The sequence below is a fragment of the Manacus candei genome, unplaced genomic scaffold (genome assembly GCF_025592945.1).
Source record: "Manacus candei isolate 608988 ecotype Guabito, Panama unplaced genomic scaffold, ASM2559294v1 h1tg000057l, whole genome shotgun sequence".
NCBI classification, from domain to species: Eukaryota; Metazoa; Chordata; class Aves; order Passeriformes; family Pipridae; genus Manacus; species Manacus candei.
In genome coordinates, this window is record NW_026138105.1 from 14,954,394 (window position 1) to 14,973,115 (window position 18,722).

General features: G+C 45.6%; 1 long non-coding RNA gene across 1 annotated transcript in view; it reads right to left on the minus strand.

Annotated features, from left to right (window-relative positions):
• Positions 1-2,166: 2,166 nt before the first annotated feature.
• The window catches only part of LOC127477980 (uncharacterized), a 30,235-nt gene continuing 13,679 nt past the window's right edge, over positions 2,167-18,722 (minus strand). Inside the window, exon 3 of the long non-coding RNA XR_007907085.1 lies at positions 2,167-8,700. This is a non-coding gene — a long non-coding RNA (uncharacterized LOC127477980). The remainder of the gene's footprint in view (positions 8,701-18,722) is intronic.

The following is an 18,722-nucleotide window of genomic DNA, read 5'->3' on the forward strand; positions in this document are numbered from 1 at the left end:
TTCATTTAGCTGTAAGCAAAATCTTGTTTACAAGGCAAAAAAAATGCATTTGCTATAATATCGGCAATAATAATAAAAATGAACATCACAGGGAAATAATTTATGTGTAAACCAGCATAAAAATGTCATTGATGCATGAGTTTCCTCTTCAATTAATAAAAAGGAGGAAATATTTAAAAACAATTTATCAAGGTAATACATACAGTTCATATATCATGCACTCACACAGACTGTACAGTATCCATTCCACAAATAGCTGTGTGACCTGGACTATTGCACAGATGCTGGATTCCTTTAGGTGACCCAATTTGGAGCAGTTGCATAGGACAAGACTGACTTTGTGCCAAATGAAGATCCAGGGTCAAAAATCCTGATAAAAGTATGTTCTGTTAAAGCAGAATTATTGCTGATTGGAGAACCCAAAATAAATGAAAATACAGCTGTTGATGATTCTGGCTGCACTGTTTACCTTTCATTGAGGTTGTTGTCACCACCCACACACCCAGGTGACCTGTTCAGAAGGGATCAAACATCTCTGCTGGGTGTGATGGACATTGGGTTTGAAGTGATCACAAGGATAACGTAAATCATGGAATCATAGAATGGTTTGGGTTGGAAGGGACCTTAAAGACCACCTAATTCTGATCCTCCTGCCATGGGCAAGGACACCTCCCACTAGCCCAGGTTGCTCCAAGCCCCGTCCAACCTGGCCTTGGACACTTCAGGGATCCAGGGGCAGCCACAGCTTCTCTGGGCAACCTGTGCCAGGGCCTCCCACCCTCCCAGGGGAGGATTTCCTCCTGATACCTCCTCTGACCCTGCTCTCTTTCAGTTTGAGAGATCCTCATGTCCTACGGGAGACAGACATGCAGCGACAGGAAAAGGGGAATGGTTTGGCTTCAAACTGAAACCTTGTCCTTGGTGCAGAGTTGACACTGGAAAACCAGATGGCTTTGTAGTCACATGTGGAGGCCAACTCATGTTTAGAAGTTGCAATATTGAAGAAAAATGATAGAATACCCATGCTGAACAGAAATATTGGCATTGTCAACTGTGTATCGAATCCTGTCCATTGGTTTGTGGCAATCTGAATAAACCTTTTCCATTAATTATATCCCTGAAAGAAACTGGTGCCTTTCCTACACTTGGCATTCAATAATTTACCTCTTCCATCAGTGTCTGAAATGGGTTCTCCTATTAAAGAGATGCATTCTAATTGAAAATTATTTTCCTGGGTTTTAGTGTATTTGTTGTCTGAAAAGCATCTACAATGCATTTCAAGGGAAGGTAGAAATACAATTTGTTTACTTGTCACTTTTCTTGTCTTTCAGAATTGTCCTTAGGTAAATGTGTGTGAAATTAAAATTACTAGAAAATTACAGTCTATAAAAGCTTTTGTATCCTTCCAGATGATGTGTTTGGCCCTAGGACTCAACCACAGGAAAAACTTCTCCTCTGTAGACTCTCAGGTGCTGTGCAGTGGTATCTTCCCCTCTCCCCTGCCCTGGAGGAAAAGGAGGACTTAGAGCTACTTGTTCAGGTTTTTTTTTTCTTCTCCTGATGTTGTAAAAAGGAAGAAAAAAGTGTGAATAATTTGGCACAAAGCATACAGAAGTCATGCAAGGTGTGATGATTCCTGCTTGCTCTCCCAGACCCAGGAACCTGCATTCCCTGCATTCCCTGGGAATTCCCAACAGCGGGTGCAGGGCTTGGGAACAGCTGAACCCTGAAAATCCAGTTGGATTAGGTTTAGCACCTGGAAGGAGCAAAGGACACTTGAGGAAAGAGGAGCACAGGGGTTATTGGCAGTGGTGCTGCTCTCCTGGAGGGGGGTTGTTCCCTTGTTTTCTCCCGGGGCCTGGCAGTGCAGGTGGAAGTGCTGCTGTGCATTGCTGGGATGTCTCTGGGAGGTGTGAGAAACCTGAGAGTTTCCATTTGCTGAAGCTACTTATTCACTCCCTCGTGGGGTTGACAAGTTTCCTGGGATACTTATATCCCATCCCACCACCTGGGAGGGCTTCTCATCCCACTGGGAAAAAAGCCATGCGGGAAACCAGCGTGATATTGAGCAGAAGTTTGCATCTAGAGAGGATGGAGAGGAGTCATGTCTGCAATTCCCCCACGTCTCTGCAGCAGCTGTTGGTTTTGCAGGCTCACCCCCCAGAGCAATCCTGCCATCCCAGCCGTGGTCTCAGCAGGGCTCACCCAGCTCTGCTCCACCAGGACATTGCTGCTGCTGCTGAGCTGTTCAGTGACAACCTCCCAGGAAGGAGAAACCCCTGGCCAGCCCTGGCCAGCCCTCAGTTCCCCTCTGGCTCACTGGGGCCAGGCAGTGCCCTCAAACCACATGTTTCATGTGTTGCCAACTGTGTTGCTGAAGCCCTGAGTGTGTTTAGCTGAGTCCTGTTGCAGGTAGATTGCAGGGGCAGTGCCCTGTTAGAAACAGAGTTAAAAGATGGTCAGATCCTTAGAACTACATATGACAGTCCTGGCTTTCAAATGCACCAGAGACTTGCAGCAAATAAACCTAGATTTGTAGTCAAAAATACGAACCAATTCAGTTAAATATTAATATGGTCCTTTTTAAGTGTATGTGTGTATACATGTATATGATGACACATCGTTGCTATCCAATAACAAGTCCTGACTCTTACTTTGGAAAGCAAATAGAACTGTAAAATGTTTCCTTTGCATTCTACCACTTCAGCATCAGCTAATAACCACCACATATTAATTTTTAACAGCATAAAGAAATGAGGTTTTTGTTTTGAAGACCAAAAGTTCTGTGTGTCCATCGACCAAGCTTGCAGAGGAAAAAGCACTTGCAGGTATCATCTCAATTGCTTGCAAACTCCTTCTTTCACATCTCTCTGTTCATTTCTTTCTTGCTTCAGTCTTGGAAAATCAAAGCTCCAGGTCTCACCCTGGCACCAGGGCTGCTGGGCTGTGGGTCTGCCCCGTGCATTTGGGTGCTGATGGGTTGGTTCTTGGTTAAGGGAACATCAAGGAGCACAGCCAGAGTAAGGGATGTGGTTTTCCTTCTGCAGGAAATCAAAATATCTTCTGTGCAGAGAGAGGGACATGGCAAAAAGCATTTGTCCTGCTCCTTTCTTGATCCTGGTTTCCACCTGCTTATCACTGAGCTGTTTTCTGGAGCCACAGACAGACTTTCATTTGCTGTACAGCAAACAGCATTTACAGATTAGAAATAACTCAGCCTGCCATTTCCCAACCTAAACTCTGACCAGGGTAGAAAGGCAAAGTGCTCTGAGCCACTGCTGTTTGCTTCATGTCCAGCCAGTTTGTCCATCAATATTTCAAACAAGCGGCTTTCAATTCCTGGACTGGGAATACCAATCCTTTCCCCCCTTCAAATGCTAATGAGCTTCTTCCCTTCCAAGGCTTCTGCTAGCCAGGATTTTAACATTAAATTTTGCTGGCCAGGGAAGGCACCTGTCCCAGGGCAGTTATTTTTAGAAGCAGAGCTGACATCCAATACAGTAGCCCAAGTTATAAAGTTGGCCAACATCCTCTCTCTGTGAGTTATGTTTTGCTTCAGCCTGATTAACTGTGGTTAAAAAATGAGCTTGGAGGGCATATAAACAGAAGAGCAGAAGGGTTGCTTGAAAGCATAAATCACACAAATATTAAATGGGAAAGTACATCCAAATTGGTACTTGTTTGCTCAAAGCTATTTAAATTCAGGGAAATATCATCCCTTCTCAAGAAAGACAGTTCATAATTTCCTTAAATGAGACCTAAACCAGCAAAGACCTAAAATAACATACTATACCCCAAAGCATCACTAGCACAGTGAAAGGGCAGCAGAACACAGGCTGGCTCCCCCTTTGCTTTCTTCATGGGGACACGAGAAAGAATTCTGGCCCTGAGACAAATGAGCTTAGGAGGCCACCTGAGCAGAAAGGTCACAGTTGGACACCTCTGTCTCCCCAGTTCCTCCATCTCAGCCTCATGGCAGCAGCAGAAATGAGAATTTTCATTCTTATCTTGAACACAAATTGGTCTTTTAATGCCCTTGCTGGTGCTGAAAACTAACAGCAGGGCAAGAAAGCCCATCCCTAAATGGAGATTTCTGACATATGCAATATCCCACTGAGTTGATGAGGAAAAGGAGCTGCATTTTTCTTTTCTCAAATTCCAGTGAAAATACAGAGGAAAATTCCATAGAAATAAAAACTTTCTAAAGCCATTTTTCCTACAATCCAAGTGTCCTAGAAATACATGTCATGTGCTCATCTCCCTTTGTCCAGGAGGAAGGCACAGCTGGGGGATTCAAGACCACACATGGACTTTTCTGTGGCAACACATGGAGGTTCCATCCCAGAGCAGGTGCTGCACGAAGAGAACCCCTGCCCAGAGCTGTGACAGTGCAAATGTCTGGGACCAACACGGAGTTTTCTTACATTTAGCTACGGGATTTTCCCATTAGTGGTGACAGGCACCGTTTTTTTCTTGTGCTGCCAGCCCAGTGCCAGCCCTGCACTGTGCAGGATGGCAGTCTGCTCAAGGAAATGTCTATTTATTCACCTGTGACACAAGGGAGTGTTGTCTCTGGGTTGAGGTGTGTGCTGGGAACTGCCTCTCTGCACCTCCCTGCAGGGATAGCTCATCTCCCAGCTGTGATCCAACATTTCCCTGGGTGTGCTGGCAGCACTCAGGCTGAAAGGTGATCCCATACCAGGCTTCCCAGTCCTTCACCTGCCCAGCATTGTTCACATCCCTCTGCCACGTCAGGGTCTGGACAATGTTCTCTGCTGACTGCTCACATCATTTCTCATTAGCCACTTCTGTTGGCTTCGTGTCCTTTCTGTACACACAACCCAAATGCATTAACAGATTCCAGTAGGTCCATTAGGATTTTCTCCCCAGTCTCCCTGGCAAACATGAGAACATTATCACAGGCTCAGGTTTATTTAACCGCTCCAGATGCTGAGCATCTCTCCTCCTCCACTGCCTACCAGGTTTCCCCTTGCTTACCCTACTGAGTTTCCTTTTTAGTAATTATTGGTAGGGGTGATTTTTTTCTTCTTGAACACAACAAAATGAAAATGCGTAGTTTGGGCTCTTGCTTTAATTAGGTACTTTTATATAAAATCTGCTACTGCGTCTTTGTATAGAATTTCTTCAAAGAAAACAAGAAAGAATGTTGGTTTGCTCAGTTTTAGTTTTTCACTGGCTTTACCCATGGGTAGATTAATTGAAGCAATGCTAAACCATGCATGAACTTGGCCTGTAATATTTTTAAATATTAAAAAAGAATCAAATTATTCCAAGCAAGCAACTCATCAAAGTCTGCCCAGGAAGACATCAGGCAGGGATAGGCAGGGCTTGTTTTTCTGATGCTTCAGTCCATCGGGGTTTGATGCTGGTTCAGGCAGGGATTGGAGTATCCAGCACATCTGACTCACCCAGCCCAAGCTCCCCCAGGTTCTTAGGTCTGTTTAAAAGAGCAGCAGTTGGGAGGAGCCTGCACTGTGCTGCTCCAGGCACCCAGCACCCCACGCAGGGACAGCCACACCAAAGGCTGCAGCAGGAGAACCCTTTGGGGTTTGCCTGGAAAATGCTCCCACACCTCGATCCAACTGCCTCCTGTTCCAACTGCTGTGCCTCAGGCTTGTGAAATGCTATATGGTGAAGTTAATGTGTGTTTATTTTAACAATAACAGCTTTACATGAGGGGAACCCCTGATGGACTTCTTGAGCAGGACTGTTAGAGGCTGTAGCTGTGGAGCAAGAGAAAGGCAGAGCTGTGCCCAGGCTCAGAGCACAGCCCAGGCTCAGAGCACAGCCCAGGCTCAGAGCACAGCCCAGCCTTAGCTACACTCACAAGGGAGGGACCAAGACTGCCCATTTAGCACCAGCGAGACCATGTCCTGCTTTCTGATCCCGGCCACTTCCTCTCCAGCACCTTGCCAGTGCCAGTGGCACTTGACGCCAGTGTTTCCACTCTTTAGTTCAGCTGACAAATGACAGACTTGGTCCTGGGTTCTTCCCTGCCATCAGCTGGGCTCAGCCCCAGGGTGCAGAGAGATGCTCGTACAGCTCCACATCTCAGCCTAGGACTTCAAACTCACCCACAGCTCATGACTGGCAGGGTTTTGATTGAGTTTGGGCTCCTCTCTGTGGGGGAACACCCAAAACACTTGGACATCTCTCCAGAGTTTTTCTAGCCCAAACAAAACTGTCCTCTAACCTAGAAAACAAGCAAGAGATCCCAAGATGCCAGCTGGATTAGGAGCAAGAACATCTGTTGAGTGGTAGTCTTGGACTTGTAGTTTTGGTCTAAGCCAGCAGCTTAGGTACTCATTACCTAATAAAAATTTTGGTGTGGGCCAAGGCTCTGAGCAGAGCTGAGATTCCATCATTTCCTTGAATGGAAAAAGCTGGAAGGACACAGTTGTTCCCCTGAGCTGACCTCCCGAGGGCCAGGGCAGCCTGGATCCAGCCCTGGGCACCCTGACCCTGCAGTGCTGTGGGACACAGTGGTGGCTGTGGAGGGGGATGGCTGAGGGACTGCAAAGCTGCTGCTGAAGGAAGGGCAGAAATCTGGATTTGGGCAAGGAGGGAAGAGGAAAGGCAGTGGGGGCACAGGGTGGTGACAGCCCTGACAGCTGTCCCCTAACCTGTTAGAGGGGCCATAGGGAGGCACATCATGGTTTCTTTTCTATGACCCTCAGGAAAGAAAAAGTCCCTGCCCTAAACCATAGCAGAGAGATATTGGGGAACTGCCACCAGCTAAGGATTTGGGATAATCTGCCTGGGGAAGCTGTGTGCCTCTTCAATGAGTTTTCAAATGAAGCCCTTCCAGAAAGGACACAGCTCTGTCCTGCAGCCTGGGCACTGCTGAGGTTTTTGCTCTCCAGCCCAGCACAGAAAAGATGGAAGGAAATGGGGAGATTTCTCTCTTCCAGAGGCCAAGGTGAAAACAGACCATCGTGACCATCTGGATGGGACTGAGCCCTTTCCCCCCACATCTCATTCAGTTTGTTTATTTTTTAACATGCAGACAAGGCCTTTGCCTCTCTTCTACCAGGAGATAGAAAGTGAAGAAAATACTTTTCTGAACTGAATTTGCATCTTTTACCCATCCCTTCTATTTGCATCCTTCCCTCTTTGGAAAGACTAAAGCTGGAGTGTGGGACCACCATCTGCAAATTATTTTTTTATTAACTGGGCTGTAAATATTTTTGTTGCTAGAAACCTGCAACTTCTTATTGATCTCAGCTCACCTTGCCCCCAGCCAAGGACTGAGTGTTGCATGAATAAAACAGCACCGCAAACGGGACAGGATCAGAGGCTGCAATAAGAGTGTAATCTAAGGAAAAACACTGGATCTGTCTGTTTATGGATCTAATAAATTATGTTGGAATTGTGTGGTTATAAATCCAAGCTGTCCAGTAAACCCAACAACTAATTTGTCAGTGGCTCGTCCAGCAATCTGACTCTCCCTTGCAATTGCTCACCATGCAGATAACAAGGTGCCTTACAAATCTCTTGGTTAAATGTCATTTGTTTCAGTGCCATAACATGCTATGGATCATTGCTCACACACAGTAACCCAATTATATTAACCTGTGCAGCAATACAGTGTAATGACATGACATTAATTCGAACACTTCAGAGGTTTCCAACAATTTGGTCTTTCCTCCAAAGGGGTTTTTCTCCTTGAGCATCTTTCTCCTTCTTTCCTCCCTTCCCAAAGCTTAGAGGCAGAGCAACATATCTACCCAAACACATCTGAAGTCATCATAATTTCCCAAATAGCTGAAGCTCGTTCACAGCTTGGGAAGTGGGTTTGAGCTGTATTACTTGTTGGAATCTCTCCAGATCATAAGTATGGCTGTTCCTCAGGCTCAGACTTCTCTGGCATTTTTATAAGAATACCTTTGAAATACAACCCCTTACATGTGTCAGTGTTGATCATGTGATTCTACCGAAGCGGGGGGAAAACAGCATTTTTAAAATACACACATGGAAAAACCCAAGCCTACAGAAAGATGAAGCTGTTGTTATTTTCCAGCATCAGGGAGGAAGTTGGATAAACCCACCAGCAAGTGGCTTGGCTGGTTTGCCTTCTGTTTGCATTGCTGCAATAGGCACAACACAGAGACAAAGTAAATTTGATAAAATCGTGTTTTTCAGGCACCCTGACTTCTGGGTGAGGGCATAAAAGTAGTGAAGGAGGCTATTTTATAATAATGAGAAGAATTCTATTTGTTTTTAAGAGAAGGCAAATGAATTTTGAAGTGTGCTGAAAATTTCCTTCATTCTTATTTCTGAGAGTGAAAGCCTACTGCCTGGTTTCCCTGGCTGTCACTGAAAAAATCTCCAGAGGGCTATAGAGAGGGTGCAAGAGGGTAACCAGCCAGTTCAGAGGGGGACACAGGTCCGATGGGAAGACGTGAAGGATTTATGGACGTGTCTCAGGGCTGTAGCTGTTTTCCATCATTGCAGTGGAAGGAGGGGGGTGGGGGATGTGGGACAGATGCTGATCCCTCGGTGATCCTTCACTCTCCAGCTGTGTCACCACAAGTGGAGTAACGTGCCCACAGCCTGGGCTCAGAGCTTGCCCCTGGATTTCTGTGTATTTATGGCTTTTTCCAGCTTCTGCAGGGCAGGCGAGGAACCCCATCGGGGGAACGGGCTGAACTTGCTGATATCAGCTAACCCAGCTTCTTCCTGTAGGAAGAGTTTTAGTAAGTAAAGAAATAAAGAGGCTCATCTCTGACAAATCTTACCTGACACAAACATATTTGATCAGCCCCACACAACCCGTAACAGGCGCATCTAAATATTATGAGGAAATACGTGGTGAGCAGCTCCAAACAGGGCCTGCAATGCACCCTGGCTAAATTCTAAATTCTTTCCATTGTGCTGTTAAATGCATCCAGCTGTCCATACCTTAAAGTTAAATATACTCTACTATAAAGCTGAACTGAGAGTGGAAACTATTAAAATAAACCCAGCTATTTCCCTGTTCCCCCTCTCCCTCCCAGTCAAGTATATTTTAGTTGGGGAAGGAGGAGAGTTATAACAACAATTATTTGATGTGGTGCATGGCAATGTCAGGGGGAGAGGGGAGAGGAAGGGGCAGGGAGTGGAGCAGCCCCAGTTGGATGGGTGAGGAGAAATGGGAGTGAATATTCTGTGTGACCTCAGGGGGGCAAAGGAGCAAGAAAAACTCTGCCTGGCTGGGTTTGCCATGCATAAAAAAGATGTGTGGGAAAAGGTAGAGAGAGGGTGATGTGGTCATGGATGAAGAGGGAGGTACTGGAGAGCCATGATCATCTATCTCATAAAGGAACAAAATCTTTGCTCTTTCAAAACAGCCTTGGGGTCTATGAGATGCAAAGTGTGTCCTAACAACTGTTTTTGTTTGGCTCCTTCTTTATCATTATTTTATCATTAACTTCTATAGAAAAAGCAGAGATACAACAGCAAGAAAAATGTGAACAGGGATGATTCTCAGTTCACATGGGCAGTGCAGGTTCATGCCTCATGTCCTAGGATTAGAATATCAAATTGCAAACTCTCTTATCCAGGGCCTGGAGCAAGAAGAACATGGTAGAGAAACAATAGCCCACAAGAAAATAGCTTTTTTTTCTGACTAACTTTCACCCAATTTTTCCAAGAAGGTGAGGCTTATCTTGTCTGTCTGACATGCAATTGCTGTCATTTTTTCCTATTTTGTTTTTTTCAATCAGCAAAAGACAAACACCAAACCCAGCACTCCTGCAGCAGGAAAGGCAGTTACAGCTCAGCCCATTTTGAGAGGTGCAGCTGGGTGACCTGTTGGCCACTTACCCACCCTAAGAGACAAAGGATGCAAGAGGAATGGCTGCAAGGCAGATCAGCCCAAAAACTAATATATTGCATCTCTTTTTGCCTGTGTTTTTCTTAAAGCAATGCCCCTACAGAGCAGGGAGATCTCTCCTGGTCACTCTGTCACTGGGGGGGCACAGAGGTCCCAGCCTGTGGGGGTCTCTGGCAACCAGAGGATGAGTCTTGTTCCCCAAATACCAAAGCCATTCCCAAGCACTCAACAGGACACTCCACTGGACGCTGTCACTTCATTTCATGGTAAGTTTGCCAGATGTTTCTGTGTGATCATGTTGGCTAACATGCTCATTTGGCAACACAGAAGAAAACAAATCTGGGGAGCAGAGAAGGGAAATGTGGCTGTGAGCAGCAGCGTGAGCTGGTGACCAAGCCCTTAGAGCGTTTCCCCCCTCCTTGTGTGTGAGCCCAAATTATTGCCCAGGTGAGGTGAAGGGTCAGATTTAAACACTCTGGCCAAGCAAGTGCAAATCAGTTTTGTCCTCCAGTCCCTCTCAGCGAGTAGCAAATGTTAAATTAAAAAAAGACAAAACAAAAAGGAAGTTGTTTCAACATCACCTTTCCAACACTCCAGATGCTGCCCTGTACTGGGTTGGAGATTTATGCCACTGGAGTGCAATGCAAACACTGACTGCATCAAACCTGCAGGGAATGTTGGATGCAGGGAGGGCATCAGGACACCAGCTTGTTACGGCTGGTAATCAGGCTTTTTATGCCTCTTTTTATTGAACTTTCTGCATCAAAAAACATGAAAATCAGGAGTGGGAGTGTAGTTTTGCTCTATTCTTATGGAACCACTTGGAAACTTTCTTCGCTTCCTTTTGTTTTGGTCATAAAATTCCAGAGCTGTTCTTCTAAATATGAACTTTTGCCAAAAAAAATTCCTATCTCTAAACAAGTTTATGCATCATGAGAACATCAATTTCAACTGCTATTTTCACATCATAAACAGACCTTGGTTGAAGGCAACAGTCTTCACTTTGAAGGAGGATGAAAATAATGTCTGGGTTGGCTGTTGGTAGGACAAGAAACAGCAGGTTTAATATTCAACAAGCAAGAATTAGATGAAACCTTAAGAGAAAGACCTGAGTGCTTCAGTTCAAATCTTCGTTGGTTATTCCTGCACAACACACATCTGATCCTGTTTCCTGCTCTGTTGATGTCTATCAGCAACAAGGTGATTTTCCACTTAGGTGGAAAGGTGATTAACTAATCCACTTAGTCTCCAATTATTTAGTGCTGTGCAACTATCTTGTTGCTGTTTGTCCTCTTGACAGCTCAGGCAGCAGCCCTACAACATATCTGAACCCTGAAGCATGTCTGTGTGGAGGCTCCCTGAGGTCAGGGCCTCTCAGGGTGTCAGTGACAGAGGGGGCTGTGGAGAAACCCTCTGGGGTGAGGAGAGGGCTGCATGAACCAGCTGCCTGTGTGGATGCCCAGACTGGCACAGAAAGCAGCCTGGCTGCTGAGATTGTGCCAAAAAGGAAGGGAAGGTGGAGGGAGATGTTTCTGGTATGAGGTGTCCAGCTTATCTCACTGGCACTTTGCTCTGACATTTTTTAAAATAGATGTCCCTCTGTCACACTTGCTTGGGATGCACAGGAATAGCAAAGCCAAGTCATGTTAAAGTGTCCCAGGATCACACCAGCAATAGTTTTCATGGCTCTGACCCTCAGCCCCTTCTCTCCTGTCATGCACTTGAGATGGGAGTGCAATGTGCTATTTGCCAAGTGTCAGCTTTCAGGAGTGGTTGGTATCAGCCTACAACTATCAAAAGGCAAATTAAAGGTGAACTGGAGTGATCTGTGCAGTGGAGAGTGTAAATGTGTGAGATAAGAGGGTTTTGATGCCAATCCAAGTTGCTTCCACTCTCTCTCCTTCCTCCCTTTTTTATATATATACATATGTATAAAAGCTTTTCAAAAGCCATTTCTATGGCTATCTTGTAATCAGCTCTACATTTTCCCCCACTTGCCCACTGACTCCTCTGCACACTTTATTCCATTCTTTCCACAGGAGAAGTCTTTGTTTCAAAATAAACGAATGCACTTTGCACTTCCACAGCTGGTTTTGATCCAATGATTTCTAACAGCTTCATGGAGGGGCTTTCAGCACCTTAGAGAGACGAGAAATGCACTCTTTTAGAGCCCAGGGCCTCTGTGTCCCAGGGGAGTCATCACAACCTTCCACACCAGGTAGCCACCTACACCTGTGAACTGAGAATTTAAGTCCCTGGTTTTGAAGCTTTTTGCTCTGGCCATGCAAAGGGGCTGGGCAGTGGGCAGTGGGCAGTGGGCAGTGGGCAGTGGGCAGTGGGGTCCAGGAGCCAGGCAGCAGTGCAGACACAGGAAAGGCTGTTCCCTGGTGTTCAGCAGCTCAGAGGCAGCCTGGAGGAGTCTCCATCTCCTCCACCACTCTCTCTCCTGTCCCTGCCAGGAAACCTCCCCTTTTCATTTCCCACCCATCCATGTCAGATGTAGGGAAAGAACCAAATGGTGCCAACGCCACCCATTTTAGGCTGGGGTTTGCAGAGGTGTATGAAGAGGTTTGATGACTGATTCCCACTGAAAATACGTGGCAAATGGACATTTAATGCTCTCTGGCTCTGCTGACAGCCTCTTGCCTTGCTGGGTTAATGGCCTTAGGTTCCTTCCCCTCCCAATCTTGATGCAATTGTTTTATAAAAGCTGCATGACCCACCCCATGACAATCTTTCACCAGCTTTAAAATCCTTTTTGGTTCAGGTCTTGCAGCCTTTGCTAGACTTAAGTAACTTGACAGAGTGAGGATTGTTGGCCTTTGCTCAGCCAGGAGGTAAATAAAAGCCTGGCTCCCTTTTCCTCTGCTGAGAGTCAAATGATGTATTGACAGAGGGCACGATGCAAATTCACCTCCATTCATCCCTCCTGTTCCTCATTTCCCTGGAAACAGGAGGATGCCCCCACTCATTCCCTGTTGAGAACAGGACCTGTTGAGAGGTGTGCAGGGAAGTGCTGTGAGGAGGGGCAGGTGTCCCATGGGCCATTTGCAGCTCACTCAGCAGTGGTTTAGAAAGGCACAGAAAGCAGAAAGGAATGGCTTTTCACAGACCTGCTGCTGCCCTTCAGGTGACCTTGGAACAAATATGTACCTATTCCTCCTTCTACTCCTATTCCTATTCCTATTCCTACTCCTATTCCTATTCCTATTCCTATTCCTATTCCTATTTCTTTTCCCATTCCTGTTCCTATTCCCATTCCCAAATACCTGCATACCCTGTTTCTCTTCCTGTTCTCCCCATTGCATAATTGGTAATTTACAGGGTGAATTTCTGCAATTTAAAGAACAGTCTCAGGGCAGAGGCAAAGCCCCAGGGTGATATTTGCAGATGGATGTAGTGGAGCCCTGCAGCCCTTGTGCCCCTCTGAAACCAAACACTTCCAGACTGGATTTCGGGGCAGTCCATGTGATGGCCATGAGGAGCCTGAGATATCCCACATCCACCCCGAGGAATTCCTTGGCTGACAGAGACAGGCTGCTTGCAAAATGTGTTGGGTTTTTTTGTCAGTGTAGCTCCTGATGCCTTGCTGGAGGTCAGCTCTGCAGGCAGACAGCCCCTGCCCACTGACAAAGCATTTCTAGGGAAGATTAAGAGTTTGCTACTCTTTAATTAGGGAATTAGAGGCATGACTGCATCCAGGATCTTCAAGAGAGCCCTCCCTTGGCTCTAATGCAGGAACTATTTCACAAGATTTTGTCCTGAACGTGAATTCAGAAGTCAGTCCCAAAATAACAATTATAGATCTGTTCATGGCAATGGATGAACTGGGAGATAAAGAGATTTGTAAGAGCTGTTTTTACCTGCAATGGCACTATCCAGAGAGAAATTTCTCTGTCCATGAACATTTATTGTGCAGTTCAGACTCAGAGGCCAATTCCCCAGCTGGATTCATGGCCCTGACTCCAACCCAGCTCCGCTGTCCCCAGTGCCAGGACAGGCTGTGGGCACAGCACACCCAGCAGCTGCTTGGTTCTCAGGCATTCAAATGCTCTGAGCAGCTGTCAAACCCACTGGTTTATCACTGGTTAGAGACTGAACTGCAAACCCATTTTATCCCATATAAAGTTACTCTTGTGTCTTTTAAAAGTCACCTCTGCAAAGCCCCATCCTGGCTCTGTGTGAGGGCACCAAGAGAGAAGGAAGGGAGATGCTGCCACTTCAGGAAAAAAAAAATCCTAAAATAAATCCCAAACCGGTCCAACTGGCTGGGGTGCAGATTCCTGCTGTCCACCTACACAAGCTGCACACCCTTGATGGATTGATTTTATTTATCTATTTATTTTGTGAACGTTTTCGCAAAAATCCGAAGGGAAGCAAGGTACAAAAAGAGCTGCTGTCACTGGGAAGTTAGTCATTAACAGCCAAGTGTCTCCCAGACAATCAGAGAGGCTGCAGCCCCTCCAAAGTTTGCATGTCATTAGGGAAGGATGTTGTGATGTGACAGACACAGGGATTTAAGACAGATCTTTTCCTTGCCCGGGGTCCCCTGTGTTTCTCCGGTGTTTATATGGGATCACTGAGCTATATCAAGCGTTCAGTATGAAATGCATGAAGCACCATCCACATGCATCACCCGTCAAGAAAGATTAACTTTTCGCTGCACAGCAGCACAGCAACACTCCCAGGGCAAGGAAGGACTGCCCAGACAGAAATCTTTCTTTTTCTCCTTCGTTCCTCTCATTAAAATTGTGGATGGTTGATGGAAACGGCTTACCTAGCACAGAGGTGAATGGCCAAGAGCTAATCTGCTGCAGTTTTAGACACAACAGTGATTTGACTACACCTTAAAAGTACTTAAACCACTTTGCTGAATCATCTGAGTCCAGAATAAGTTGAAAATAGTAACTGACCTGGAATTTAATGTCAATTTTTTTATGCTGCAGTTTCCCCTGAATGGATAAGTGAAATATCCCATCTCTTTGCCCCCTAAATCCATGTCAGAGCCAGACACAACCTCATGCTTTAACCATCAAGGAGGTGAGGATTTCTCTTGGGACCTGGATTTTCAGCTGTAAGCAGGTTCACCACTGTTGTCCTTAAGGATATGAGCTGGTTAGCTCCAGGTAAACAGCAGAGTTTGGTTCCATCCCTGTCTTACAGAGAGATTGGGGGATGGACCTCTCTTGCTGTGAGCACAGGGATGGACACCAAACCCTGCTGCAGACCTGGAGCTCTCCCCTGTGTCACCTCGGGGAGAACTGGACCTCTTGATCTCTCTGTGTCTCACAACACCCCTGCCATCCTCCACTGACCACACTGGCTGTGTCTAAAGGGGTGGCTCAGGCAGGGTAAGTCTGAAGAGGTTCCCACCTCTTGCTCAGCAGTAGCTTTTCCCTTGCTGTGTTTTAACCACGGGCACAGGGCAGAGGGGAGAGCATCACTGCTCTGCTCAGCAGGGCACTGGGCAGCCAGGACCCATGGAATGAAGGTGCTCAAAACAGCCTGGAACAGATGGACTTGCCTGGCTGACTCCTGAGAGTGCTCCAGGACAAACCAGCAGCATCCCCTTCAGAAACACAAGCCAGGCTTGCAGCAGCAGCAAACCCAGGAGGAACAATGTTGGCTCCCACTCTGGCTGAGAACTGACCTGACTCCAGTGACTGGGTGTGCAAACAAGTGGTCACTGGGTCCACATGGCTTCGGTGGGCACAAGCAAGGGCAAATCACTCACAGCACAAAGTTGTTTTGCTGTCTCAGGGCCCACATTTCTCAGGGGAGCCCAGTAAGAGGTTTAGGGATGTTTTTCTCAGTGCAAGAGCCACAGCAATACCTCATGTGTATCTCAACTAATCATGTTAAAGAAACCAGACCTAAAAAGCATACCCAACAATCAATACCAGAATGCACCAATATTATGCACCACAGAACTCACACCCCTATTTTATATACGTGTTCCTATTTGTCAGTACCATTTCCTTATACAGAACACCCAAGCACAATAATTAACTTCACTTTAAAACTCTAGCAACATATAAAAATACCTCCCCTTTTTGGTGATATTTTAGTGCTGATTTGCTGCAAGTAGCCATTAAAACAATTTAACATGTGGCATTTTGGAGCAGAACTAAAAGACAAGAGCCCCTAGTTCAAAGACTGAGCTGCTGCTTCCACAATTAGTGAGCTTTTCCTCAAGCAATGCAGGGTAGGAGCAACTTTCCAAAGAGACAGAAAAGCACTTTGCACTGCCAGGAGATGCAGAGGGAGGGGAGGAGGCAGGGGAAGTTTGCTGTTTGGTGCCCTTAATCCTGTTATCTGTAGCAGCATCACAAAGCCGCAGTGCAAGAGCTCCTGGAACAGGCGTGGAAGAAAAGGCTGCATGTTCCTCACGCCCTTCCTCAAGAGTTAAACCCATTTTTTCCTGTGTTGTTGTGCCAAGCCCTGCTTGCACAGGGAACACACGTTGCTTGAATTGATGACAGGCTCAGACACCTCACTCATCTGCAGTAGAGATGGACACACAGAACTTTGCTCCCAGTCTCAGAAGAGATGATGTCCTCAGAGAGCAGGACAGCTGTCCAAAGTAGGATCATGCTTTTTCCTGCACTTTGCATCTGGAATACTTTTATCCAGTATAATTTTATACTTAACACGAGGTCCAGAGTTCAGCCTGAGAAACATGAAGCATCTTGGTTCTAAATAGCAGTTTTGCACTTTATCAGAGGGAAGAGCTCTCTTTTTGCACTTCACATCAAGCAGAATAAGTTCCTCAGACAATCTGATGGTACAAATCTAATGCTAAAACTTAAAATGCACTTGGAATAACAAAGACAAGCCATTTTATTACGTTTTTAATTCCATCCAACACTTCAGGTACACGCAAATCCTCCAACCTGTGGTATGAAGGCTCAGTGTAAGACACTGAACACAAATATCAATGTACTTATCTTAATCTGCCTGGTTCTGGATGCAAACATAGAAATAATGTAATAAACTTCTTTGCTTCAGCCACATAAAAACATCCCCCACCAAAAAAAAAAAAAAAAAGAAAAGCTACCACCAAACTTGACTAATTTTTTTTAAAGAAAAAGGCAATTTTTCACATTTTAATAGCTTTCATTCCATGTCTTAATAAATGCATGTTTGTTGATTTGTGTAAGCATGATGTAGGATTCTGCAAATGAATGTAATCTGCAACAAGGGGATAGCTAACCACTAGCTAACACTTTTGAATAATGAATCCCTACTGTATCAGATGGACGCTATTCATAATAATTCCTTGCTTTTCTCATTTTGTCGTGTACAGTAGCGATTAATCAATTTGCAGTGTTATGTCACCCGCAACAAATTGCTAGCACCAAGACAAATTTATTGCTTTATGATAAAAGAACTTGTTTAGGTAGAAATAAATTAAATTTGGGGGTTGTTATTTGGGTTTGATGTTTACATATGTGACCCACGCTGCACAGGCCAGCAGAGGGACAGGGATCCAATTATAACCCTGGTGCTGGAGGGGAGTTCAGAGGGGACCAGAAGCAAAAGTGTGTTTGTGCAGCCAACTGGCCCTTGAAGGGAGTGAGTCCTCCTGGGAACTCTGTGCCATGGACGAGGCTCTTCAGAAGAATCTGGGAGGATTCTCAGAGAGTGGAGTTGTGCATTCAGTGTTCCTGCCTTGTGAAGGTGGGATTTTGGTTTTGGGGATCCCGAGAAGCCCCTCCCAGGGCCCCAACAAGTGACATGTTTATGTCTTCTTCCGAAGGTGGTGTTGGTTTGTGGAAATGGACGGGGCAGGAATAGTTTTCCAGGGAATAGCCAGGGAAGTCTGGCTCCCAGCTGCCTATCCATCTCTCTCCCAGATGACAAACTCCAGCCAGGAGCAGCAACCAGAGGTTTGGTGCTGGAAACCAAGTGCTGCATGTCTGCTCCCACTGCTGCAGCTTCCCAAGGCACTGGGAGGAGATGGCCAGACTCAAGGCTGCAAAGGCTGATAAACTTCTAGCACTCAAAATGTTCATTTGCTGCCTTTATTTTATTGTTTTATTTCTTTTTAGCTTCCTTCAACCTTTGACAAGCCCCAATCTCATATTAACTGCTCTTCCATAGATCGAACTTTTGCTTATCCTTTCTCCTTCCTGCTGCTGCAGAAATCGCTTTGACTCTTTCTCCCTGCATCAAATGCTGCTGTTGCTTCTCTTTCTTTGCCTGTTTCTTCCACTCTTAGCTTTTTCTCATTTCTTGTATTCCTGACCAGGCATTTTCTGGAGCTCTGGATAATACCTCTCCCTTCCCTGCTGCTCCCTACTAATGTCCTTGTCAGCCTTCTCCTGAATCATTGCTGCACCATCCCAAAAGATGTTTAACTGAGACTACCCTGGCTGGAACTGCAGGACTGAGAAAACCCAACGTGTCAGATGGTTCCTCCACACTCACTGCGGGCAAGGTGACCCTGAAACCTTGGGAAAACAGCTGGTCCAGCTTCAAGGGTTGAACTGGATCTGCCCTGGAGTGAGATGAGAGCTCCACACATCTTCTGCCTTCAAGCCCTCTTTATGCTGCCTAATATTCCCTTTATCAATACAAAGTGCACATGAGGTTCCGAATCCATTAAAAAAATTACATATTTCAAGCATTGGGACCTACATTTTAATTAGATTTCTGTTTTTAAGAAAAAGTGTAGCAATCATTTTTAGGTTGAAAAAGCAGGGTAAAAATAATGAAGTACAGAGTTAAAAAATCTCAGATTATTCAGTCAATTAATTGGCACTGTTAAATCCTATAAAATAAGTAAAAAATACATAAAACAGGTTTATCCATATGCACATTAGTCCAAAGGGGGAGGGTGTTGTGTTATTCTTAAAAGTGAATCAATATTTTGACAAAGCTGATA